Source organism: Jaculus jaculus, chromosome 17, assembly GCF_020740685.1.
Source record: "Jaculus jaculus isolate mJacJac1 chromosome 17, mJacJac1.mat.Y.cur, whole genome shotgun sequence".
Classification (NCBI taxonomy): domain Eukaryota; kingdom Metazoa; phylum Chordata; class Mammalia; order Rodentia; family Dipodidae; genus Jaculus; species Jaculus jaculus.
In genome coordinates this window covers 30,987,942-31,015,864 of record NC_059118.1, presented here as the reverse complement: position 1 = coordinate 31,015,864, position 27,923 = coordinate 30,987,942, and the positions used below count along the sequence as shown (strand labels likewise).

Genomic DNA, 27,923 nt, shown 5'->3' with positions numbered 1-27,923 from the left:
CATATAAATTGCCAAGAGCCACATGGCATCCATCTTATGTCGCAAACCACTTCCTCACTGCTAAGACCTTGCCTCCACTCTTGCACTTCCAAAGAATCTAACTATGAGACTGTGTGACCCAGAAGTTGTGAATTGCCTCATGTGGCTCTTATCACTGCAGCACAACAGACAGGATGGTGTGGTGCGCCGGCCTCCTGACAAATGGGTAGTTTCTGTCTGCATGCCTACGTGTGTAAATATTAGTGTGAATGTGTAAAACCATGGAACTGAACCATCTTTTCTAAATAGCTATTTGCTATGACTTCAAAACATCCAGCACACAATTGGAATGTTTTGCTCCTGGGAAACTGGTAGTTCTCATTTCGAAGGAAAAGAATAAATTGGCAACCACTGACAATATGAAACAGCTTTTCAGCACCAAGAGTGAAGACAAGAAGGCAACACCACCATGGGAACAGAATCGCACAGAGAAAACGTGGTGAAGCTCCCTGGGGAGCCCGTGCCAAAACCCCTTGGCTTTTTTCCACAAGGCAAACATGGATGACAGCCATGGCCATTCTCCAGTCTTCTTTTCTCAGAGGTCTGGATGTCGTTGAGGGGCAGTAGGAAGATGAGATCAACCACTGCTCAGCAATTTCATATTGACCATGACGCCCAGGAGGAAGAAACAAGCTTACTGGATTAGCCACATCCTGATGAGTATCCTGATGGGTACCAGTTTTAAAAGACAGACATCTTGAAGAGTCAAGGAAGAAAACAGAGATTGGCAGGAAGCCTCCATTCATTCCTAAGTGTCCCTCTAAAAGGATGCTCATTCCCCTGGTCTCAGAATCAATCCCATTCATCCATCATTCGGGTAGCTTCCATGTGGACCCCTGATTGCTGTGATTATAGAGAAGTGAATGTTCAGGAGGATGGGCTGGGAGCCAGGCCTGAGAGGCCTTGTGCCAGGGATGGTAGCAATTTACCTGGCATCCTCCAGAGCATTATAGGCTTCCTCTATTCTTAGCGTGTTTACATATGTTCACAATCCCCAGGTAGTTTCCCTTTCTGATGTCCACTCTGATTTCCCACTGGAATAAGCCCTCCAGATCCCTGGAAGCACACTGTCTAGTATTGTTGAGGAGTCACACTCCAGGGACAAACAGGCAACTACTTTAGTGCTCAGATTTCGACAGCATATCCAGCAGGAACAGAGGATGTTAACCTTGAAGGACAGGAACAGGTAGAGAGGGCATGATATTGGTGTGATGCAAGAGAAAGAAATGCTTCAGAATACTGATGTGAAACACAGTGGCTTAGGGAGGATGCTAAACCTTTCTGGGGAAAGAGAGTGACTATGTGAGGGATCTAGGCCCCTGCAAAACTTGAGAGGTAGGTTCAATAAAGGAAATAAGGTAGGCATGGTACAATACCCAATGCTCAAAAGGCTGAGCCATCTTCAAAGGTGGAGCCATCAGAGAAGAGCATACCTATCCTCCTTGAGAAAACACAAGTGGTTCTTCTGAAGCCCTATGACAGAACTCTTCACCCTGCCTCGTGTCTACACAGGACACTGATCCCCGTGACAGAGCTCTCCACCCTGCCTCGTGTCTACACAGGACACTGATCCCCGTGACAGAGCTCTCCACCCTGCCTCGTGTCTACACAGGACACTGATCCCCGTGACAGAGCTCTCCTCCCTGCCTCGTGTCTACACAGGACACTGATCCCCCGTGACAGAGCCCTCCACCCTGCCTCGTGCCTACACAGGACACTGATCCCCGTGACAGAGCTCTCCACCCTGCCTCGTGTCTACACAGGACACTGATCCCCGTGACAGAGCTCTCCTCCCTGCCTCGTGTCTACACAGGACACTGATCCCCGTGACAGAGCCCTCCTCCCTGCCTCATGCCTACACAGGACACTGATCCCCGTGACAGAGCTCTCCTCCCTGTCTCGTGTCTACACAGGACACTGATCCCCGAGACAGAGCTCTCCACCCTGCCTCGTGTCTACACAGGACACTGATCCCCGTGACAGAGCTCTCCACCCTGCCTCGTGTCTACACAGGACACTGATCCCGTGACAGAGCTCTCCACCCTGCCTGGTGTCTACACAGGACACTGATCCCCGTGACAGAGCTCTCCACCCTGCCTGGTGTCTACACAGGACACTGATCCCCGTGACAGAGCCCTCCACCCTGCCTCGTGTCTACACAGGACACTGATCCCCGTGACAGAGCTCTCCTCCCTGTCTCATGTCTACACAGGACACTGATCCCCGTGACAGAGCTCTCCTCCCTGCCTCATGTCTACACAGGACATGATCCCCGTGACAGAGCTCTCCACCCTGCCTCGTGTCTACACAGGACACTGATCCCCGCGACAGAGCTCTCCACCCTGCCTCGTGTCTACACAGGACACTGATCCCCGTGACAGAGCTCTCCTCCCTGTCTCGTGTCTACACAGGACACTGATCCCCGTGACAGAGCTCTCCACCCTGCCTCGTGTCTACACAGGACACTGATCCCCGTGACAGAGCTCTCCTCCCTGCCTCATGTCTACACAGGACACTGATCCCCGTGACAGAGCTCCCCACCCTGCCTCGTGTCTACACAGGACACTGATCCCCGCGACAGAGCACTCCACCCTGCCTCGTGTCTACACAGGACACTGATCCCCGTGACAGAGCTCTCCTCCCTGCCTCATGTCTACACAGGACACTGATCCCCGTGACAGAGCTCTCCTCCCTGTCTCGTGTCTACACAGGACACTGATCCCCGTGACAGAGCTCTCCACCCTGCCTCGTGTCTACACAGGACACTGATCCCCGTGACAGAGCTCTCCTCCATGTCTCATGTCTACACAGGACACTGATCCCCGTGACAAGAGCTCTCCACCCTGTCTCGTGTCTGCACAGGACACTAATCCCCGTGACAGAGCTCTCCTCCCTGCCTCGTGTCTACACAGGACACTGATCCCCGTGACAGAGCCCTCCTCCCTGCCTCATGCCTACACAGGACACTGATCCCCGTGACAGAGCTCTCCTCCCTGCCTCGTGTCTACACAGGACACTGATCCCGTGACAGAGCTCTCCACCCAGCTTGGTGTCTACACACGACACTGATCCCCGAGACAGAGCTCTCCACCCTGCCTCGTGTCTACACAGGACACTGATCCCCGAGACAGAGATCTCCACCCTGCCTCGTGTCTACACAGGACACTGATCCCCGAGACAGAGATCTCCACCCTGCCTCGTGTCTACACAGGACACTGATCCCCAAGACAGAGATCTCCACCCTGCCTCGTGTCTACACAGGACACTGATCCCCAAGACAGAGCTCTCCTCCCTGTCTCGTGTCTACACAGGACACTGATCCCCGTGACAGAGCTCTCCTCCCTGTCTCATGTCTACACAGGACACTGATCCCCGAGACAGAACTCTTCACCCTGCCTCGTGTCTACACAGGACACTGATCCCCGAGACAGAGATCTCCACCCTGCCTCGTGTCTACACAGGACACTGATCCCCAAGACAGAGCTCTCCACCCTGCCTCGTGTCTACAGAGGACACTGATCCCTGTGACAGAGCTCTCCACCCTGACTCGTGTCTACACAGGACACTGATCCCCGTGACTAGAGCTCTCCTCCCTGTCTCATGTCTACACAGGACACTGATCCCCATGACAGAGCTCTCCACCCTGCCTCATGTCTACACAGGACACTGATCCCCGTGACAGAGCACTCCACCCTGCCTCGTGTCTACACAGCACATGATCCCCGTGACAGAGCCCTCCACCCTGCCTCGTGTCTGCACAGGACACTGATCCCCCGTGACAGAACTCTCCACCCTGCCTCGTGTCTACACAGGACACTGATCCCCGTGACAGAGCTCTCCTCCCTGCCTCGTGTCTACACAGGACACTGATCCCCGTGACAGAGCTCTCCTCCCTGTCTCATGTCTACACAGGACACTGATCCCCGTGACAGAGCTCTCCTCCCTGTCTCATGTCTACACAGGACACTGATCCCCGTGACAGAGCTCTCCGCCCTGCCTCGTGTCTACACAGCACATGATCCCCGTGACAGAGCTCTCCTCCCTGCCTCGTGTCTACACAGGACACTGATCCCCGTGACAAGAGCTGTCCTCCCTGTCTCATGTCTACACAGGACACTGATCCCCGTGAAAGAGCTCTCCATCCTGCCTCGTGTCTACACAGGACACTGATCCCCGTGACACAGCTCTCCTCTCTGCCTCGTGTCTGCACAGGACACTGATCCCAGTGACAGAGCTCTCCTCCCTGCCTCGTGTCTACACAGGACACTGATCCCCGAGACAGAGCTCTCCACCCTGCCTCGTGTCTACACTGGTCTCTGATTCCTTGTGACAATGCTAGGCACTGTGTCTACACAGGACATTGCCATTTTCTCCCTCGTTTTCTCTACTCAGCAGAGAGGAGACCTCTAAGACCATGGCCTTGAGTCTCGTGGGTGTGAATCTCTCTCTTCACAGCACATATTGCAAAAGAAACTCATGAGAGTAAAGTCTCCACCCCCACCCCCGCCATGCTTGCCTCCTGAGCTGCTCTGGACACTTAGCTTGCTCACACAGGCAAGTCTCCCCAATCCCCACCCCCACCACAGCTCCACGGAGGGCGGGGTCAGAGACTGGCTGGTGTGCTGGCTGGGGAGTTGGTTGTGACAGGCCTCTTGTCAAGGGATCAATCAATACCCGCCCTTCCCTTGCAGACCACTGCCTGCTACCTGTCTTGAGCAGGTGATAGAGCTTTTGATTAATTCTTCTAAACAGACTTTGAACAGGATTGCAAAGCAGCATTTTCCTTGCCAAATGACACCGTGTAAACTTTCTGGGGACCAAGGGAGGGTGGCACAAAAAATCAAAGGCACATTAAATGAAATCACTGAGAAGAGCTCCCAACATACAAAATATCAACCACAGTGGTAGCGTCTGAAGTCTGCCATAAAGATGAATGGGGGAGGGGCTGGGAGAAACATCAGATGGCATTTGTCAACTCGCTGTTCTGAAGGACAAAGCAGGTCATTCCCTGATTGAAGAACAGTGGGGCAACCAACCGACAAGGGCTGGAGACTGGCTGGGAAGCAAAATTAAAACCTTTGGAAGTAGCGCTGAATTCCAGTGGTAAAATGTCTTCCCCCTTTGTCTGAATGAAGGTAAAAGAGAGGTCATGGCAAAAATAAAGGTTTGGGTTTGCATAGCCCCTGGGTCCTTGGAGAAAGCCTACTTTTTCCTTCGGGGCAAAGCTTGTCTCACTCCCTCTGGAAGGTCCCCAGTCCCTGCACTGTGGGCCTTGTGCCACTCCACAGCCCCTAACCCCAAGCACCTCCCGGACAGCGGCGATCCATACTGGGTGCCCAGAGAAACTGGCAGGCTCCTCTCTTCACTAGGCTCTTCCACTCTCTTTCTCACAGCTCACACCCTGAGACCAGGCTCCCTAAGGTGTTGCCTCCACTCCACACCTTTTTCTGAATCTATGAGTTGGATGACAACAGCAACCTATGCTCTATGCTTGTATCGTGGCCCTCACCTGCCTTTTTTCACCACAGCCACTCTTAGGTGAAATGAGCTCTTCACATATACTCCCTGACACCAGCAGAGCCATTTCGGCCCACGCTGGATCATGCTGCAGTCGTTCATTCCACATCCTTCTGGCCTGCCGTGCTAGCAGTCCTTAAGGGCTCTACTCCTGGGACAAAGCACACTGTCAGCTGTCATCAACAACAGGATGAGTTGGAAAGGACAGTGTCACCTTTGACTCCGTGGTCGAAGATGTTGCACACTTCTCCCAAGGGGCTAACACACAATTTATGTTAGAACACAAATACTTATTAAATGCGGGGAAGTGATATATTTAATAAACAGAGCTACGGGTAGTTGGGGAGAGATAAGGACACTACTGAAAAATACACTGAGATTCACAGAATGCTGTGAGCTGAGAAAACCGGGGCAGGCCTAATATGACCAACCCCGTGTGTGGAGCAGAGGCTGAAGCCCAGTGAATCCCACAGAGCATAATGTTCCTCTCGGTTCCTCCCAGATAAATATCTAAGTGTGTGTGTATGTTTGTGTGTGTGTGTGTGTGTGTGTGTGTGTGTGTAGAAGGGGATCTCAATCCTCTTCTTCCTCATTCTCATCTTTGATGAATTAAATAGGTAATTATATAATTGAAATAATTTAATATGTAAATAGTGATATATTCAACATTGCTAATATCAACAATAAGAGTAATAGTCACTGTAAGGGAGGATAACTAGTAACAAAAGATGCTAGTTAAACATATAGCTATTATCCATTCCACTCCATTTTATTTGCATGGTGTTAACCCATCAATTCCATCCCATCCCTTGGTATTTACATGAAGGAAATTAAAGCACGTATTTAACTAAGACTTGTGTATTATGTTCATAGTAACTTCATTTGAAAGAGCAAAAAAGAAAACAATTATTCAAGCATTTGTAGTACATCCATATGATGGCATACTATTTTCCAATAAAAAGAAGGAATGGACTATGAAGACACACAAAACGTGAATTTCAAAGCAACTGTGCCAAATAAAAGAAGCCAGACAAAAAGAAGAGCATGCTGCATGATTCTATATACATTTTAAAATCTCAGAAAACAAACTCATCCAAACTGGGTGAGACCAGCCCAGTGATGGCCTGCACAGTGGACTGACCTCAGGTGAGGCGAGCACAGAGTGTGAGAGCTCCCGCTGAAGTCACTCAAGGCCACAGTTCTACTGTGCTCACCTGGTTGACTCCAAAAGCACTGGCGATCCTGCTGTGTGCCAAATGCTGCACTCAGTGTCGTTCAGGAACAAGGTCCTGCCATAGCACTTGGCCAAGCAAGGAGGCATGAAGCTTCCCATAAACAGCTCCTTGACAAGCTGTACTGATCAGCATAAAAACAGTCCAAACATCCTCCCTATATGCCCACTAGAATGACTGCAGCTCCAAACAAAGCTGATAGTCTAAAAAATATATATACATTTTACCTGAATCTTTAGGATCAACATGATGAGTAACTCTAAGCTGAAGACTCAAAGAGCAATGAGGCAAGACTAGCATGAAGGCAATTCTAAGCAGGATCCCCAAAACAAGTCACATGTGAGGTATTCCTACTTTTTCCTGCTCATCATGACTCCCTCTCTTCATATTAAGGATGTCATTAGGAATAGAATCCAAGGAGGATGATCAACCCAATGAGCAAGAAAGACTGACATCAGCTCTACTCAAAACATGAGGGAGGGGTCTGAAAATGTCTGGAGCAGGCCTTAGACAACAAACCCTGTGTGTGGAGCAGAGGCTGAGGCCCAGTGAACCCCAGAAAACACAATGTTCCTTTTGGTTCCTCCCACATAAATATCTAAGTATGTGTGTCTGTGTCAAGCAGGGGATCTCCATCCTCTTCTCTATTCTCATCTTTGATGAACTAAATAGGTAATTTAATATGTAAATAGTGATATATTTGACTTTATTAATATTAACAATAAGAATAATATTCATGGGCTGGAGAGATGGCTTAGCAGTTAAGTGCTTGCCTGTGAAGCCTAAGGACCCCGTTCGAGGCTCGATTCCCTAGGACCCACGTTATTCAGATGCACAAGGGGGCGCACGCGTCTGGAGTTCGTTTGCAGTGGCTGGAAGCCCTGGCATGTCTATTCTCTCTCTATCTGCCTCTTTCTGTAACTCTCAAATAAATAAATAAAAATGAACAAAAAAAAGAAGAATATTCACTCTAAGGCAGGATAACTAGTAACAAAAGATGCTACTTAAACATGGTCTTAACCCATCCATTACATCCCTTGGTATTTGCATAAAGGCATACCATTTTCCAATAAAAAGAAGGAATGGATTATGAAGACATTCAACAGGTGAATCTCAAAGCAATTCTGCCAAGTAAAAAGACAAAAGAAGAGCATGCTGCATGATTCCATATACATTTAAAATTCTCAGAAAACAAACTTACCCAAAATGAGTGAAAGCAGGAAAGTGGTAGCCTGTGTAGTGGAATTCAACTTAAAGAGAGATATCAAGAAGCAGTTACAGAAGAGGATAAGGAAAATGTGGGGGTAATTAACATGCCCAGTGTCATGCTTGTAATGACTGCTTCAGGGCAGTGCATGTCAAAATTAAACAAACTGCAGCTGGAGAGATGGCTTAGCAGTCAAGGCAGTTGCCTGCAAAGCCAAAGTACCCAGGTTCCATTCCCCAGGACCCACATAAACCAGATGCATAAGGTGGCACATGTGTCTGGAGTTTGTTTGCAAAGGTTAGAGGCCCTGGCCTGTGTGTGTGTGTGTGTGTATGGTGTGTCTCTTTATCTCTCTCAAATAAATAAATAATTTAAAAATAAATTGTAAACTTTAAAAGAATGTAGTTTACTATGTGCTAATTATACCACTAGGATATTGATAGTAGAGTAGGTCTGAAAGGATATGATAGAAATAGAAGTTTAGGAATTCTTCTTGGAAAGCTAGTTGGCAACATGCATCAAGAAACTTAAAATGTTCTTATTCTTTGATACTACTTTTAAAACTGTATCCTAGGGACATGAAATGAGATACAACACTTGTACCACCAGGTTATTTATAATGAAAACCAATTGGAAACTACTAATATATCTGACAAAAGACTGCTCAAATAAATTATGGTACACTCACATATTGAAATATTATGCACCCATTAAAGGCAGTGCCTATGAGGAATTTTTAATATCCTGGAAAAATACTTATGCAATAATGTCATGTGAAAAGGACCAAGATATAAATTGTATATATGGTACGAATTGAATTATGTAAAAATATGCACAGAAAAATCTCTGAAATATCTTCAGGATTATCTCTGAGTGATGGAGGGAATTTTTTAACGTAAATTTTAAAATGTTCCTGTTTTAAATGTATTTCCTAAATTTTCTACAATGAGAATGTATTTTTAATTATGAAATAAATAAGCCATATTCAGATATCTTCTCATCTTTCTTGTTTCTTGAAAAAGACCCTTACAAGGATAAGAGCTCTATTGCATTTCTCTAATCTTAGCATCTGTGAAACTGTAGAATTGTTCTCTCTGCAAGCTACAACTCTACAACTTGAACCTCCATCTTTTTTTTTTTTTTTTTTTTTTTTTTTTTTTTTTTTTTTTACTTTTGAAAGCACCCATTAGCATCAAATTTCATTGTATATATGGTAAAAACTCTGCTTCTATCTACACTCAGGTATAATCCCTGAAGGCAAAAATGGGGTCCTTTTCTTTGCCTTGGCATCCCTCATGACTCATACTCCATTTTACCAACAGTCTCCAGGAAAGAGCTAAAGGCACAGGAACACACACACACACACACACACACACACACACACACACACACACACACAGAGTCACATATACACACACACTAACATGAATTACTAATGATGCTGTATCATGTTTTCTATCATCTTTCTTTTTGAAAGTCTCAACAAAACAAAAGCCTTGAGGGCAAAAGTGCTGCTTTGGGCTTATTTTATAAAAAAGAAAACAAAAATGAGACCAAAACACTGAGAAGCACAGACTAAGTCTAGGAGTCTTTCCCTGATTCCCCTGTGTGAGCAACACACAGAAACACAGGGTCTCTGCAGTCACTCCACAGCTGTGAGCTTCCATTGTGCTCATCTCATCTTTGTATCTCCAGTGTCCAACCACTTAGAAATCTATTTAAAGTAATATCTAACTAGAGAATTGGCAGAGAAATGCCTAATCACTTTATTCTGTATTCTCTATTGTCACATATCCAAGAGATTCTTCAACTTTGTAAGACTCAATAATTTCTCAACGATGTGACCCTTAAAACTATCATTCACAGCATGAAAGACTTTGTGGTAGTTCTAACTGATGGAAATACCAAGAAGATTTTGTCCTTTTAGCTGAAGATTTCTCAGCACCCAGATACACAGCAGAATCACACCCTGGCCTCCCTTCTACAATGGTTACCTTCATATTGTGCATCACCAAACTTTATAAGATGGCTAAATGCTCCTAATAGCTATGTGAGGGACACACAGAAAGAAAGTACCACAGGCTGCAAGAGTTAGCAGGTGAGGAATGGCTAATGGGGATGTAAGTCCCATGTTAGGCCTGGGAGGAAAAGACAAGGGTGGAAAGACAGTATGATCCATGTCATCAAAACCATCTGAGTTCCGGGACCATGGGAAAATACTCGAGTCTTTAAAGGCTAGGTGCTCAGATCTGGTGAAGGATGACAGGACAGGAAAGACAGTAAACCCACAATGAGGGGTATCTCAATAGTCTAAGAAGGAAGTAGTGGGGTTGGAACCATGGGAGCAGTGGGAATAAAAGGATAAATATAGTGCAAAAGCCATGCTCACCCATGGCAGCCTCTGAGAGACTATTTCCATCATCGCTCCCAAATATAAGTTCAGTGGCTTCACAATGGTAACTTGAAATCAGCCACAATGGGAGTATTCACATTAAGGAATGAGCACATGCTACAAGTCAGACCCCCCCCCACCCCCAACATCTACCACTGGGTAGAGAGAATGGACCCAAGATGGATTGTTGAAGTAAGTTGGAGAGTGAGATCCAGACAACCAGATGTTTTCAGTCTTCATTTCAGGAAAGATGGGCTCTACCCTTTGAGATCACAACACAGGAGAGTAAGCTTGTCAGAGCTAGGGTGAGAAAGGTGAGCTCACCCAACATCACTGTAGTCTGAAGTATCTGTAATGTAACCCACATGATGTGGCTTGAGAGAGGTGGCATTCTTTGTTGTAAGATTGGGTGTAAAAGGGAGATAAGCCAAGAAATAGCCGAAACTCGGCAGAACTCAACACATAAAGAACATACAGGAGAGAAGACTTGGGAAAAAGTGAGGAAAATTCAAGAGGAAAGGGGAAAGGTGGGATGGAGAGGGACTTGGGAGACAAGAAAAGAGACAGAGTCAACAAACAAGGAAACATGCTGTCAAATGCCACAGATCAAAATGAATCCTCTGAGCTTGGCATCAAAGGGTTTGGGGTTGCAGGGGACCCAAAACAATATATTCTGCACATGGAGGTTTGAGAGGAGATAAATAATATACCCTCAATGTCTGTTTAATCTTGTGATGCTATACCATTGTACCAATCACACCAACAGGGTCCAAATAGGAACAGAGTAACTACCTTACATGTTTCAAGACAGAAATTTAACACAAAGAATCAAGCAACCAGGTGTTATATAGTAGGTGGAAGGAGCTCAGGAAAGTCTCAAAACACTTACAAGGCTGAGATGATCTCTAGCCTTACAGAACTCAGCTTCAGTGACATGGCTTTCATGAATCACATCACCCATGCTGGGGTGGGCTGTTGGGTGACTTGCTTGCATGAATCACCTATGCTTCTGTAAGGAACCCAACTAAGCTCCTCACCAAACAGGACTTGGTTGCAATCTTTTTTTTTTTTTTTTTTTAACTGTCATTGTCTCTGTCTGGTTGAATAGAAATAAATTTCCCGGGAAAAATCACAAAATACCAAGTGGTGGAAAAATAGAGTAAACAAGGCCTACTAGAGTAGAGATAAACAGTAAGCTACTATGACCCAAGACTGGGGGGCAAAAGGAACAAGCAGAGTCACAGAAAATGATTGTGGTGACAGAGAAGACCTGGAACCTTAGATTCTTCCCTTGGAGGAGAGGAGCCGGAAGAAGGTGGGTATCAGGCTGGGAGATACAGTGACAGAGGAGGAGATATCACTGAAGGCAGAGAAGCATTGGCATTTGCCACTGGTGATTTCTTTCCACCTCCTGTCTTCCAACAGGGCCTCATTTCGACTATAGATAGCCAGAAGCAAATTGGCCAGACCTGTGGTGAATGAGTTTCCTATCACACAAGACCAGAACTTTGGGTTACAAAAAGATATGACAGCAAACAGCAAACAAATGACACAATTATTTGACAGATTTCTTCATTTTGGACACCATCATATAAGACCCATCCTGAATTCAGTGATATTAACATTTGAAAAAAATAGTCATCTCAGAAATGATGAAATATTGTATACCTATGGAGAGAGGCTCAGGAGGCACAATGCCAATGCTTCACAGCAGATCTGTTTTCCCCACATGTTGTACTTCCTTTCATGAGCTTGCTGCCTAATTGTGAGTCTACAGAAACAGCAACCAGCCCACAGAAAGGGGCATGGGCTGCTGCTCTGAAGGTTCCTAAGAATCCTTCCTTTCCCCATTGTTCATTAGCCTAACCTACCTGGTACACCAAGGCCAGCCTTAGCTTCTTGATGCTGGGATAAAACACCTGACCAAACCGGCGTGGTGGCGTGCACTCGAGAGGCAAAGGTAGGAGGATCACCATGAGTTCAAGGCCATCCTGAGACTACAGAGTTAATTCCAGGTCAGCCTGGACCAGAGTGAGACCCTACCTTGAAAAACCAAAAATAAAAAAAAAAAAAACACCTGACCAAAAGCATCTTAAGGGAGGAAATGGTTTATTTATGCTTATAGTTCTCAACTTGTGTGCAATATGGCACGTGCCCTCTGCTGATTTTGAGCCCTTAACCAACATCCTTTGTATTCTCTGGAATCCTATTCATCCATTCATGGGCTCTTGGAATCCCACATGTTCCAAGGCTCTCTCACTGAACTGTTTCCTTCATCCTGGTGTCTGCTTACCCAGGTAGTAGTTTGTTACCAAGTGCTGAGGCACAGTGGTGAATTAAGCATAAGCCCTGCTCCCTCACACAGCATGGGTTTTAACTTAAAAAATAAATAAATAAATAAACAGAGAGAGAGAGAGAGAGAGAGAGAGAGATTAAGAACTGCATGAACTATAATGGACGCACATATGCATTAAAGCCAGGACACAATTGTGGAGAAGAATAAAACTTCTTCTTAAAAGTTACGCAGTAGATGAGCTTGGGGAGACTTGATGCCATACGTTGAGGTCTAGGGGTTGGGGTGAGAGCATCCTGGATCTGACAAGAGTAGGAAGCAAGGCTGGTTGAAGGAGGGAAGTGAAACGCCTGCTTTCTCCCAAAGCTCTGAGTGTCAGCTCTGACCAAGCTGGGGCTGAAGAGCTAAGGTGCCCTGGCTCCTGCCCAGAGCAGGCATCCATCTTCTGTTCCCACCACATCCACCCATCTTCACTTCAGCCTCACTGTCTGTGTTGTCACCATTTAACACTTGAATCTGTCATCTTGTTAGTGCACCTATCAAAACTCAGACCATCTTGGTGGCAAGGAACTGTCTTTCAAACATCCACTGAAGCCTTTATGCTCCAAGCAGCCCACTAAACCCAGAAGGAGGCGGGAGAAAGGGGGATTATGAATCAGCATAGCCTTGGTAAGGTGAAGTTCAGAAAGAAGAATGTTCAGGCCTGTAGCTCCTGAGGCAAAAGGACATTTACTAGCAAAAAAATAAGTTATGTATTTATTTAATTAAGATCTTTTAGCTTTTCAGAGAATCTTGTTACTGATGACTAACAACCAGCATTGTGTTCAGGGTTTTTGTCATGCAAAATTTGCATTTATGCAGCAGCTTTAGCCTGTCAGAGCCACTCAGTGCTCTTTAGAGGGTTTTCTTTCTGTTTGCTTTGTGGTTATCGATTTTAACTTGAAACCAGGAAAGAGAGTCCATTCCAAACAGGACATCCCTTTACTAGATCTTCCATGTTTCAGTTTCAAAACCAATACTCCAACAATGAACAAGAGTAAAGTTTCCTTTGGAGAAGAGGATATGAGCTACAATGCCTTCATGGACCCAAGCCCAGCAGGCATGGTAACAAGACAATCACCATGCTGGGCTCCTTCAAAGCTCAAGCGCCACTGCTCATTTCCAAGGGACTCACATTGTGCAGAAGGGGAATTTAATGAAAGACATACTTCTGCCCTCAATGTGTATGGGATGAGGTTGGGAAAATGATTCATGCACAAAAAAAAAGAGGAGACCAAAATAAGCAAATGTGTTACTTCAAAGAGGCTACATACCAAAGCAAGGTGAAGGGCAGGGTCTCTGAACCCAGATAATCTGGGTTCAGGTTGCTTAGGGACTGACTGAAGTTCTCTCAGATGCTGCTCCCTCAGCTATAAAGTAAGTAAGTCAAGAGACACACCTCACAGAGTCCCTCTGCATTTAGGCTTTAGAACAGGCTGGTCCATAGCACATGCTCATTAAACACTGGACAGGGTGAAAGCAACTTAATCAAGTAATGTGATTGTCTTTAGAATCTTACACACCTGACTTCCCTCCAATCTCTGGGTCTAACCTCCTACAGTGTTCTTAGAGTTTCCACTGTGCCTGCTGACCCCTCAAGGGAATTCCCAGCAACTATCCCAGGAAATGGGCATCCTTGTCCACTTCTCTCTGGAGGCATGAAGCCCTTGCTAGCTAAGACCAAGACCAGATGCATACAATCAGGGAGGAAAATACAAGGTATTCATTAGGGAAAATGCACATGAAGTGAGAAGGTCCTAGCTTTGAATGCCTTGGAAATGAGATCTAACCACTTTTGTTTCTGGTTTGCACTGAAGCTCTGAGGTACCCAGCAAGAAGTATGACCATCTAAGGTTGCCACGCAGTCAGGAAGCTGAACCACACATGGAAGCCTTCTCAGACCCAGGTTAATAGCCCCAGAGGGGCCCAGCCTTTGAGACATCTATCCCAGCCATCTGCAGAGCCTCTAGATGACCCCAAGTCTCCAGCCACTCAAGTCTACAGACACCATGGAACAAAAGCAAGCTATTACCCCATGCCACGTCTAAATCTCTGAGCCACGTGATCTATAAGCACAGAAAAACAGCTGCCGTTTACATCGCCACCACTAAGTTGTAGGGTGGTTTGTTAGTCATTAACAGACAACTACTATGCCAGCATCTCCTATTCCAACTTTTACATTCGTAAGCTTACTTTTTAATGGCCTCTTAGGCTAAGATTTATTGTTCCCACTTTAGAGATGAGTCTCAGATGAGTCATACAACTTGTCCAAAAGCCCATAGCTTCCAAGTGGCATAATTAAGATCCAGATACTGTTTACAAACCATGTATCAGCCTGCCACCCAGAATGAAGAGGACATTTCAAATATGTAAGAAGCTAGACTTAGAACAAGCAACTGCTCATTCATGTACGTTCTACATGCTGATGATGCTCACCTCGGAAATTCAAGTAATTTGTCCATCAAAAACAAAAAGTGCTAAATCCCATCCACTTGACCTGACCATGTGAGAAAGCTAAAGTGACGGGTTAATTCCCAAACTGCTCCTGTAACCCCGTGGCTCAGGGCAGTAAATCTCTCAGAAAAAGGGCAGCATCTTTATCAGTCGGGGTTTCAGTGTCTTTCCCGACACAACTGAATGGCCACACAGCAATTCAAACTCATGGCCACTCTGAGCTAGGTGGGGCAGGAAGGATTTTCACTTCTGCTGGCTGTTCCAAAACAGGGAAGGAAGTACTGATGACAGAGGTAACTGTTTCTCCCAGTCACTTACAGGTTCTCTGAGAAAATGCTGAAAATAGACACTCAAGAAATCTGGCTGAGATCAGAGGTGCCAGATGTTCCCCCCAGACACTCAGATTATGTGGGCTGCAGACATCCTGTCTAGTTGAAGTCACTTTACAGCCAGAGGGTAAGGACTTGCCTTAACCCACACCTCAGGAAAGGAGCTGGTCAACCCCACATTCCAGGAGCCTTCAGAGTGCTGGAAAGTTCCCATTACCACCGGGCTTATGTCCACCCCAGATGTAGAATACTAAATTGTCCAGTGAAGTCTTTCAACCCCAGATGGTATGAAGGCGGGTCTAAGTCCTGCAGCACCAAGAGTTCCATGAAGACAGGGAAATAGACAGCCCTCCAAATGTCCCAAAAAGCCTTACAACTGCCAAGCAAGTCCGCCAAGTGTCTGAAGGAACCAAGTGTTCTAGTCGTGATGCACTTGCCTCGTGGGGGCTGCAATACAGCAAGGCACAGAGAGGACACTCTGTAAGTTGCTGCTCTTGCTCAGCCTCTCTTGGTCTCAGCTCCCTTAGAAGCAGGAACTAAGGCCAGGCTCCAGTGTTGGGACTTGAGACGTAATCTCCAATAGGACCAGAAGAGAAATTTGGGAGTGACTGAGGAAGGGAAGGAAGCTAGTGACCACCACAGATAACTGGAACTCAGGGACCCTGAGTAAAATCCCTCAGATGCTCTCTACCTGAGGAGAATGGATACTTGTCTGCCAAGTCCTATCCTCCACTGGTAAAGACAGATCCTGAAAACATTAAGTTGAACTCACTGTACAGCCAGAGGGCGAGGGATTGGAAAACCAGGGAACGCATGACATAGTTCCACCTATAAGCAGGGGATTATCTTGGACATAGAAATGCCACAGGCAAAGGGCCACTTCTGCTGGATATCAGGCTGCATATACACACAGAGGATATGAACAGAACACTGACAGAAACCATGACAGCCATACTGTGACACAGACACCTTTTCCCCACACAGACACATATCCTTGAACTAACTCTAACTTCCATGCAGACTGCGCCTTACTGAACCTGATGAGAATGCATTCCAAAAGAGAGGTCAAGACCAGTGTGTAACACAGCCTGAAGTTCATGGCCCCTCCAAAGACTTCTACTTCTAAGCAACTAGAAGCAGCTTCTACTTCACTCAGTACGATTCTACTCCAGCTTAGTCCAGTGGGTGATTTGGCTAGCACTTTGCCATCCTCAGCTGGCTATGCACGGAATAAGAGGTTATTTCCAACTTAGCTTTATGACTACCCAACTATGATGCAGAGAGGTCCGGGAACTCTGAGTCCCGCAGGAAGAGGAGGGGTGTAAAAAATAAAAGAGCAGTAACTCATAAGTCACTGTATCTTAGGACTGTCTGACTGTAATGGTGACTTTAAAGACTGTCTAAGAGTCCCTATTAGGAGCTTAATATGCAGTCTACTTGAAAATGGCCTGAGTGTATCCCGAAATGCCAGAAATGCAAGAACACTGCATCCCAGCCATCTGCTTTACTTTCCCAATTTTCTGTTAGGAGCATTTCTGTCTGCCCATCAGAGGTATTTCATATAATCTCAGGCATTTTTGCTGCCATGAATTTTTGGTTTGTTTTTGGAAGTTCAACCATTCCTGGAGAATCAGGAAGCAAATTCCCTAAGTTAAAGTTAAAATAGGATTCTCTTCTTCCTGCAAATATATAATAAGGACCCAGTATGAGTAGTAAAGTTGGGGTGGGAAACATTCTCAGTAGAAATTATTTAGTAAGTCAAGTCAGAAGGGTGCCTCCTTATTTACTGCACACAGGCTGGTCTGTGCGGGAGCTTCCAGGAAAGTCACTTTCAAATTCACAGCTCATCGTCCATTATAATTGAAAATATGGAGACGCATAAGAGATGATGTTGATTTTAGAATCAGAATGTCACCCAGGTCTTTTCATTTCAGAAATACACACATCCCTTAGTGCCCCAAAGTTACTGTTGGGCTGAAATTTTTATAAACTCAATTCTAAGTCAAATATTACAGAACTACCAAATGTCACCAAACCACTTATTAAAGGGATATAGCATTCTCTATTAAATCAAAATATTAAATTGCATTTTCATCTCAAAGTTACTGAATCTCTCTTTGGCAATCAGTTTCTTCCTTGACAGCATCTCAAGTTTATATGAAAGGAAGAAAGAAAAAATCACACCTAAAATCACACAAAATCAAAATCTTCCCTCTAAATTTCTACAAGAACAGGAAGGACTTTTCCATCAATAGAACAAGATTTTATCTCTGGAATATCAGTACTGACCATAACAAACAGTCTAGCTAGTTGTTGGAGTCTACTGTTGGGCTAGATGTGCGAGATCATGTTATTTTTGCCCTTACTACACTGTCAACCTCCTCTGTACCAATGAATGTCCATTGTTTGAAATGTAATCCAGCCCAATTTTACAGATTTCACAGCTTCTCATTCCCTCTTGGTTACAATGGCTTAATCCAGATCCTCTTTAAGCTTCAGTTTCATATCTGATCCAAAGGTCACCTACTCCAGGTGAATAAAGCCTGCTGTTGTCCACTGGCCCCACTTAACATTTCTGTGGGTAAGGAAGAGACGTAGCAGATGGGAAGAACAAATATTGTCTCCATATTTCCCTGGGCAAAGAAATGTTCCTTGGTCCAGTTGATCTAAATGATGTTCTAGCACATAGATTATGGGATCCATGCACTCTCTTAACATATCCACTAGGGATAGGTCCCTTATTATCATATGGATGTTCTCCTGTGTTTCATAAATTTTCCTGGGCAGATGCAAGGAAATATCAGTTCATCCCAGATAGAGATGGCACCAGGAAACAAAAGAATGAATTGCTTCCAAATCTAGCTTGGTGAACCAATGAGTTTACTGGAGTTATTTGCAGAAGCTTGGATGACTCACAGTTAGTGCCATTACTGAGAAGTGCTTTGGGTGATCTATGGGCAGCTACACCACTGAAAAGCCTCCTGGGACACTTACAGGCAGCCACCCTACCAATGGTTCCAAACTTGGAGTCCACTCTCCACCTTATGTACAACTTCATGGAAGGGAGGGACTTCATAAGATCTCATGAATTCTCCTGAATCCTGTGAGTCAACTGAGCCTTCCCCCTTCCTGAATGAGGGAATGTTATTAGACTTAACCTCACAAGGGATTCATGAGGGTGATCACAACTTCTGATTAAAGGTAGTAATTGCCATGACCAATTTATGGGAAATAGCAACACAAAATCTTTTAAAGACTGCTGACTTGCTGGGCACGATGGCTCATGCCTTTAATCCCAGCACTCGGGAGGCAGAGATAGGAGAATCGCCGTGAGTTCAAGGCCACCCTGAGACTACAGAGTTAATTCCAGGTCAGCCTGGACCAGAGTGAGACCCTACCTTGAAAAGAAAAGAAAATAAAAAAAAAAGACTGCTGATTTGTTTGTCCCTGAAGGTCCATCATAAGACTATGGCTACACAAAGCATGTACCTTTTAAAGCGATTTCAGCCTGTGAGCACATGTAAGATCCATCTCAGAATGTGTGTGGAGAGGAACTCTGCCTGAACATCCCTCAGCATGCCACCTAGAGCTCTAAAATTCTCTTCTTGGCTCCAGCCATGCTAGAGTGGGTCAGCTAAATGTTCTTTGTGGGGCTCTAATAGATCTGAGTTTTCCATTCTAAGAATCAGTGCCAGTAGGTGTCTTGTCTACTTTGGAGTGTTACCAGAAACATTTCACCAGTTGTAAAAGTCATATCACCACCGATCTACTGCACACCTGGATGTGTTTGTTTGTGGCTACTGGATCCAGTGATTCACATGTCATTGGTGAATTCATAGAAGTCTCTATCTCATTCCTTCCTTTAATATAGCTGGGTATGTGTTCAAATACATAAAATATTAATAAAAAGTATTTTCAATCTGGAGAAATGGCTTAGCAGTTAAGGTGCTTGCCTGCGAAGCCTGAGGACCCAGATTCAATTCTCTCCAGATCCCATGTAAGCCAGATGCACAAAGGTGAGGCAAACACAAGGTCATACATGCACACTAGATGGTGCAAGTGAATGGAGTTCAATTTCAGTGGCTAAGGTTTGGCACACCAATTCTCTGTCTCTCTAAAAAAAACTGTTAGAATTTAATGAACAAAAGACATAGTTCAGGGCTGGAGAAATGGCTTAGCGGTTAAGCACTTGCCTGTGAAGCCTAAGGACCCTGGTTCGAGGCTCGGTTCCCCAGGTCCCACGTTAGCCAGATGCACAAGGGGGCGCACGCATCTGGAGTTCGTTTGCAGAGGCTGGAGGCCCTGGCGCGCCCATTCTCTCTCTCTCCCTCTATCTGTCTTTCTCTCTGTGTCTGTCGCTCTCAAATAAATAAATAAATAATTTTTTTAAAAAAAGACATAGTTCATTGTAATTAAGGTTATGTATATTCATAGAAAATAGGGTTCAGAAATTTCTTTTCAGGGTAATAACAGTGTCACTATAAAAATACATGTTGTAAAAAGAAGTCATAGGCTACAAGATGCTGTCTAGTCCCTGTTAACTACCCTCTAATGATCTGAAAGCAAAATGTCCTCCATATCCTCATGTGATTATACCTCATACCTCATACTTGATCCCTTGCTGGTGGAACCTTGCTGGAAAGGGAGTGTCACTAGGGGTAGGTCTTGGTGCATTATAGTCCAGCCCTGTGGTAGTTTTAATAAATGATCCCCCAATAGATTCAGGAGTTTATTAAAACTTCTTGGATGTCTAGCCATACGGCTGGAGGAGGTATCACTGGGAAGTCCAGCCCTATGGTGTGGTGGTGGATTTGACATTAATCTAGACATGCAAAGTGCCTTAGTTACTCCTGGAGTTTTGTAAGTATGAAATATAGTGTGGCTTTTGGTTTGCGATCTCTCTTTCTCTCTCTCTTTCTCCCCCCCCCTCGTCCGTTAAGAGGAGCCAACTTCTTCTACAATTATGGAAGATCCCCTGGATTTGTAAGCTTCAATAAATATCCCTTCCTCCATAACTGTGCCTAGTCTGGAGGTTCATCTCAGCAACCTGAAGCTGACTTATACAGAAAATGGTACCAGGAGTGGGGTGAGATGAATCTGACAATGTGGATTTTGGTCTTTTGGAACTTTTGTTTTGGAAGAATGGACATGGATTTGATACTTACAACTGAAGATGCCTTCTGGAGTGGTAAGCCAAATTTTATGGACTATTCTGATGAGAGTTTTGAGAATATTTAGTGCAGTGAGAATTGTTTTTGGAGGCTTGGCTTATGAACTTTCTAAAGGGAAGGAAAGACTGCAGTGGACTTTGTTGGAACTGGGCTACTGGTATAAGGGCTGGTTGCATTATGCTGGCCAGCCCCAAAGAGTTTGATCAAGGTTAAATTTGTAATAGACTGATTTGCTTGACTAACAATATTGGACTGAGAGAGATTTAAGATTTTAATTTGTAAAATCTCAAGCAAGTTAAAATTAGAGGCACTGGTTTTAGGCTATTGAAGCTGTTACTGTCAAACATGTTAGGGTTCTTAAAGAAGATGGCCCAACTGCTTAACATTAAAACAATGGAGAGAATGCCTGAGAAAATACTATGATAGAAATGCAAACTCTTTTGGAAAGAGATGACTGGAGAAGGAACCTGCTTTTTAAGGTTAGAATTTATTTTGTTCCTGAATATGGCTGTGTCCTGGTATTAGTTTTGAAAGCATGAAAAATAGTGCAGAGTGGCCATGAATTGCACACAGTTCCATGAGCCTCTGCTGAGATGTGGCATGAGGCAGGGCGTAATGATGATATAAATATTCTTTCCTCCATAACTATGCGTGGTCTAGAGGTTAATCTCAGTGACCTGAAGTTGTCTGCTATAAGCCCCTTTGGCAAAGCTAGCTGGCTCACTCATGCTGCTTGTCCTAGCTGATATGACAAGACATGACAACAGCTGCTGCTCTTGTCATGCCATGACTAAACTTCCCCTGGAAACTGAAAGCTGATATAAACACTTTCCTTCCATTTGTTTAGCAATGGAAGGCAACTGATACAGAAAATTTGGAGGTAAATGCTGCACACCCTAAGACCTTAGTAAGACCTGTTTGATACAAGTCCCAGCCTTGTTATCTCAATGATAATGTTGTTCCTATTTGAACAAGTTATGGAAGAGAGAGGTTCTGTCTGGGTCTTACCCCAGCCCATGTGAGGAACAACAGAATTACTTAGAGAACAACCCTACCTTAGGAAGAAGTGTTTTATGGGCAACATATGAACTTCTAGAAAGCTGTCCATCATCACAAGCCACAGCCCATAACCAATGCTTCTGAGGATGGTCCCCTAGGTAACGTCTCTCTCAACACTAGCCTTAGAAGTTCTGAACTTAGATTTTCATGAGAAAAGTGGCATTTCCCTGTACATAGTACCAATATAAATGTTCATAATCGAACCAGCACATCCTTAGAGAAACGGGGCATTTCCCTGCATATAGTACCGTTGCTGCAGTGCTGATAAACAAGCCAGTACATCCTTCAATCCAGGAATAAAGGTCTGGCTTCAGAGAGATTCCTGCTTGTCCATTTCTGAGGATTACATGCACAACTTGGAAAGCTCAACTCACCCAGAAATCAGCCCCTCCTCCTGCTCCCCTACTGCCCTAGCTGTGGGCTTAGAAATCCTCAAGTCTCATCACATATGACCATCCCACTTTAATTGATGACAAAGCTTTTCCAATTAAAAACCTCATTCTTACCTCTATGCATGTGTGCATCTGATATCATAAATCGCAAATCGTTTTTAACGACCTGTTTGGAAAGCAGGACATGCTTTATCCACTTAGGACTTGTACAGTCTGTGGTTTAATAGAATACTGATGGGAACAAGGAGAATTCAAACGGCAACATGGGAAGGCGTTAAGTGCAGGAGCCAATGGTTACAACTCAATTCTCATTAGCGTATGACAAACAATATTCTCCCAGTTTGCTGTGTTCAGAGCTACAATGCACCAGGGAACTTAGGACAGTATGACTTCACTGAGAGCAAGTGTAATTTACATTAATCTGCTAAGGAGGATACACATTCTAGGAATTGACCCCCATAATCATTAGCCACTGATGACCAGGGCCCTGGCTCTCTAGCTTTCTACTGTCTCTCACTCAACAAATCTACTATCCCCGTTGCTGAGTGTTCCAGCTCCTGCTAGTGATATCCATTAGGCCCTACTTGGAATGCTGACTTCTGATCTCCAGCTCTGGTAGCCTTTTTATGCCATGCATGTGGTGAGGAGATGGGCAATATAGATCTCAGGACCTGAAAGAGAGAGTATTTAAGAAAAACTATGGCCCAGTGTTATATCCCCTTACCAGGGTAAAGATATGGATTATAGTAAGTTCTATCAACCTACTCTGTTTAAGACCATATTTGGGCACCCAGGAATTAGAAGTTTCAGTCTAGAGAAGGGGATTCAGTTGGACAATGATGATCACCATTACTGGAAGCCAACAGTACATATCTGTATAGGAACTACATAGAGAGGAGGGGAAGACTCCTCCTGAAGCCCAAGAAGTGCCCAAGGATACAGTCCAGGAGGACTTGCCAATAGTATGAAGGCTCCTTCTAGGGGGCCAGTCAGGACAAAACAGGAAGGATTCCAACTGAATAGGGTATGCAGCAGCAGAAGCGCAAGGAAGCCCAGTAAAACAGAGATGGGGTCAACTTGCAGATGAAACTGAAGTGGGAGAAGAAAGTGTGGGAGGAGAAAGTGTGGGGGGTCTCTTCTCTCTCAGGCACTAGGATGCGCATTGTTCTATGCCCACAGACAGCTAACCTTCCAGCCCAGAAATAGGTAGCACTGAATACAGGCCTTCTGAGGTATGCCAACAGACTATTGTGAAAGTGAGAAAATAACACAAGAGGAATTCTGCTCAGGGCATACCACTGTGTACATGTGTGTGGAAGACCCACCAAAGGCTGTGGAGAACAGGAGTGAATATGGAAAGACTGGTAAGCTAGGGAACTATAGCAGCAAGTAAGGAGAATCTGGATCACCAAGTGCTGTCTGAGGTGTGAGGCCCACACACAGAGGCCTGGCTGCCCTCACCATGCCCACTGGACAAGAGACAAAATTTTCCTAGGGCACTGAAGAGCACACAACAGACAACAGATGTTTAAAACCAAGGTTCTACATACAGCTGGGTTGGGGAGTAAAAGGCTGAATGCTCCAGAGAAGCCACCCTACCCTGCCTTTAAATGGTCACAGTCAAAAGCAGAGCCATGTGTTCAAAGAAAGGCATGAGGCTGCATGCACCATATCCGTGTAATGCTTCTGTGGTGTGAAGGATGTACCCCACAGTAGATGGCAGAGCCTCCCTTAGCTCCTAGGGACTCTCTCTAGGCATTTAAGCAGTGAGTTAAAAGTTTTCTAAAGTTTCCTTTGACCACAGGAGAGTGAACACCAATGTGTCTACATCCCCAGCCACAGAAGTTGCTAAGGGCAAGGTGTCTCCTCTATTAGCCTCCCAGTCTGAAAATACATCCAACAGAGCTATATTCAGCATGAGTAATATCATTATCCCCAAGGGTGTATGAAAACCCACCACTAGCTTTTAGATAATAAAAGCTATGTCCCATAGGCACATCCATGGAGTGGGGAGTCCCAAAAACTGTTATTCCTGATATATGGTTTAACCAGCACAGCAGAGACCTGTCTGCCCTACATGTCTACCTACAGCACCTCAGTCTATCACGCAGCTAGAACGCTACCACTCTGTGTTCACCCCAAACCTTGCAAGATAAGATCACGTATCATGTGCTATGACCATGTGTCAAGGTCAGAGTTGTGTCCTGCTTGAGAAGAGGATGCAAGTAGGGCATGGAACCCTAGTGTCAGGAAGCCTTGGTGGCAATGCCATGGCCCCTCAAATTTCCCATGTTGGAAGCCACTAAGTTTAAAGTAAACCAGGTAACTTGGTTTGAAGATGTGGCTTAAACAAGCCCTCATCTTAAATAATACTGGCTGGTTCTGATCAGTGGGCACAGGCACATTTTTGAGAGACATCTTCACTCCCATTTCTCAGTGGAGTAAGAAACAAATCCTATCATTACCATGGTGATGACTCTTGTTATTATTCCAGTATATTAAGCACTTAAGGGAAATGCCTTTGGTGCCACCAAGGACAAGAAGAGAGAGATCCTGAGTGTGGAAGCAAGCAGAGATACTACAGGGTGGAGAGAATGGGACAAGAGAAATACTAAATGCTGTGGCAACAATTCTTCCATAGACCCCTTTCCTATTGTGTGCTTTGGGACAAAGTGATGGGACAAGGGTAGATACTTATAGGAGGATCTTCAATGGGGCCAGGGAATGGGGTATATAAAAGGAAAACACAATGGGAATATGACCAACACACTCTTTGTTCTCATATAAAAGCTCATAATGTAAAAAAAAAAAAAAAAAAAAAAAATTAGCCAGTTGTGACTCGAGTGCCCCTCCTCAGGAGAGCTTGAATTTTACTTCTGTAAGATTGGAATGGAGATGGGGCAGGAGTTTGAGCAAAAGAGAAATAAGATATAAGTGCAATAAAAATGCCTTATTCATGACTTCTAATTAAAAGAAGTATAAATCACTGAGATGTCTTAAATATAATTCTAAAATTAATAATCAAGAAATAGCCATCTTGACATTTCTGATGATGGTGCAATAAAACTGAAATAATTGGTTTTCCTTTAGGAAGGAAAAAAAACAGTAAGAACAACAAAAAGAAAGATAGGGAAGGATGCAACTCAGGTCTCAGTATTTTTTCACATTTATTATGAATGATAATAGCTTCCTTTTCCGTTCTAAGTGATAGTCCACATGGCCACAAGCAAAAATACTACCACAAAGAAAAAGAAAACTCTTCAAATATCATGCAGCACTTTCTCCATTCTCCAGCATTCTGACTTTCCTGAGTAATAATTTGGCTCTAATTCAGCTTTTGGCTCTAAACCCTGATTCTCCATCTCTCCTAAGTGGTGGCATCAAGAGGTGAAGCTGAGGCCACTTGCAACAAGCATGCAGGCTGAAAAGTGTTGGCAAGCACAAGGGAGTAAGATTCTTAGACCTCGCGGTGGTTTGGATGATGGCCCCATAGCCTAAGGTTCTTTTTATTAAACTTCCTACTTAGCCTCCAGTAGGTTGAGCCCTGCCAGAGGAGGTTCAGCACTGAGGGCACATCTTGAGTCCAGGTCTTCAGTGTTCACAGCCAGCTTATGCTTGCTGGCCCTGGCTACAGCCTCTGCTATGTATGCATGAGGAAGTGAACCAGTTTTCTCAGCCATGATGGAGCTTCCCCTGGACTCCAGAAGCCTGAAATAAGCCCTTTCCTCCCATAAGCGGCTTCTGATTGGGTGTTCCTCTCAGCAACAAGAAGGTAACTGCAACACACCAGGTGGGCTTCCTCAGACCTTGTACACTGGCTGACAGGATCAAAGGCAGCTCAAACTACAGAGGCAGGTGGAATTCTCCACACCCTAAAATTATTCTTCCCCACTTGATTTCATGTCTAGCCACTGGTGAGTCATCCCTCTGAGTTAACCATTAGCTTTAGTAGGTTTGGCAGCATGAGTTACAAAGCAGGCTTATGTGACACTTACTGCATTCCAAAGGGGCCCAATTTGCATGTGTCTAAAACTCTTCTCAACACTGCTTTTGGTTTTGAGAACTTGAAGAGGCCAAAAGTTGGGAACATAAACCTGTATATCCTCAAGCCACAAAACACATGTCCACTCAAGCTGGGGAAATGCTAATTCTCCTCCTTTGAGTATTCGTAAGGTTCTAACCCGCAAGATCCTCCGTGCCTTTGCGCTCCCCAACAGCCTACCTATCTCCAAGGGTCCCTGAAATGGCACAGTGCTTCAAATAGGCATGGCCTTGTGGAAGATGGGGTGAGCCTAGCGATATACTACAACTGGAGATGTAGCTCCTCACTCTGCAAACATCCCCTGAGAAACAGTCTTTGAGGTTGCATGGGCCATGAATCTTTCCTCTTGCTAGGTCTACCCTAGCAGGTGAAGGAGCAGCAATCCTGTTCTTCCCCAGGGCAGACCCGAGGAGAGGCTCTGAGGCTCTGAGGCCCCACCCCCCCACCCCCTGCTATTCCTCGCTTCTCTGTTGCTATCTCTAGGTCTGGAACAACAGTCCTCTGAGTCCACATGGTCAAGTGCAGAGGATGATGTTAGGCCAACAGCTGACCCCAGAGGGAGCAAGTGGACTTCTTGGCCTCTGGATACCCAAGTGGACCATGGAAATCTAGCCACCTCCACACACTTGAAAAGGCCTGTCCTCCACCCACCAAATGTGAAATTGATGGGATGCATTTTAGTCAAAAAAAAGCATAAGTTTCCTTACGGCGTTTGGCCCAAGTGTGAGGCAAAGAAGCATCTTTACCTTCGGGTTTGGAGTAGAATGTTAAATGTTTCCCAGCAGCATAAGTGAGAGCATGAATACCTACCTCTGTTCCTGAGTCATCTAAGTCCAGAGAAACTACTGCTGCAGGAGAAAAAGCATAAATAACACATCCTAAGACCAGGACATGGTATTTTTGAAGGGTTTCACTTCTCCTCCCTTCCAACTTTGATATATGTACTTACTTAGCAAGGGTCTGGGGAGGGTTAATTGAATTAATATATGTAAAGTGCTTTGAGTTTGAAGAGAATGCACAATATAAATGGAAGTGTCACTAAAAAGGTTAATCTAATTTACATCTAACACTTTCAGTTCATGGTGTTAATGAACTATATCCTTTTAGAGAGTGATTAATTTATAGAAATGTGATTATTTTTCCTAATGCTATATATGGGTCAGCATCTCCCATTACTATATCTAATTTTATGGAAAAATTCAGCATTTTATAAATTAAAATAATAAATCAAATGCTCCTGTAATGGTTCTATTTCATTAATTACAAGGAGACATGCATTAGATTAACATTTATCTATTTTAATTAATTTGCTGCAATGCAGTTATCCATGAAAATTGGAAAATGGACGCATCAATTTGACATCGTATTAACAGTTTTTACTGGTTCTTCCTGAAAATTTATGGGCCTGCAACTGCTGCATTCAGTGCATAACCATGGTGTGGTGGTTTGATTCAGGTGTCCCCATAAACTTGGGTGTTCTGAATGCTAGGTTACCAGCTGATGAAGATCTGGGAATTAATGTGTCCTGGAGACAATGTATTGTTGGGGGCGGGCTTATGGATATTATAGCCAGTTTCCCCTTGCCAGTGTTTAGCACATTCTCCTGTTCCTGTTGTCTACCTGATGTTGGCCAGGAGGTGATGTCCACCTGCTTCTCATGCCATCATTTTCCCCTGCCATGATGGAGCTCCCCCTTGAGTCTGTAAGCCAAAATAAACCTCTTTTTTTCATAAACTGCTCTTGGTTGGGTGATTTCT

The 27,923-nt window shown here is 44.7% G+C and overlaps 1 protein-coding gene across 1 annotated transcript in view; it reads right to left on the bottom strand.

The window, feature by feature from the left end:
- Clstn2 (calsyntenin 2) overlaps positions 1 to 27,923 on the bottom strand; it is a 660,628-nt gene that overhangs the window by 622,904 nt on the left and 9,801 nt on the right. The window lies entirely within an intron of this gene.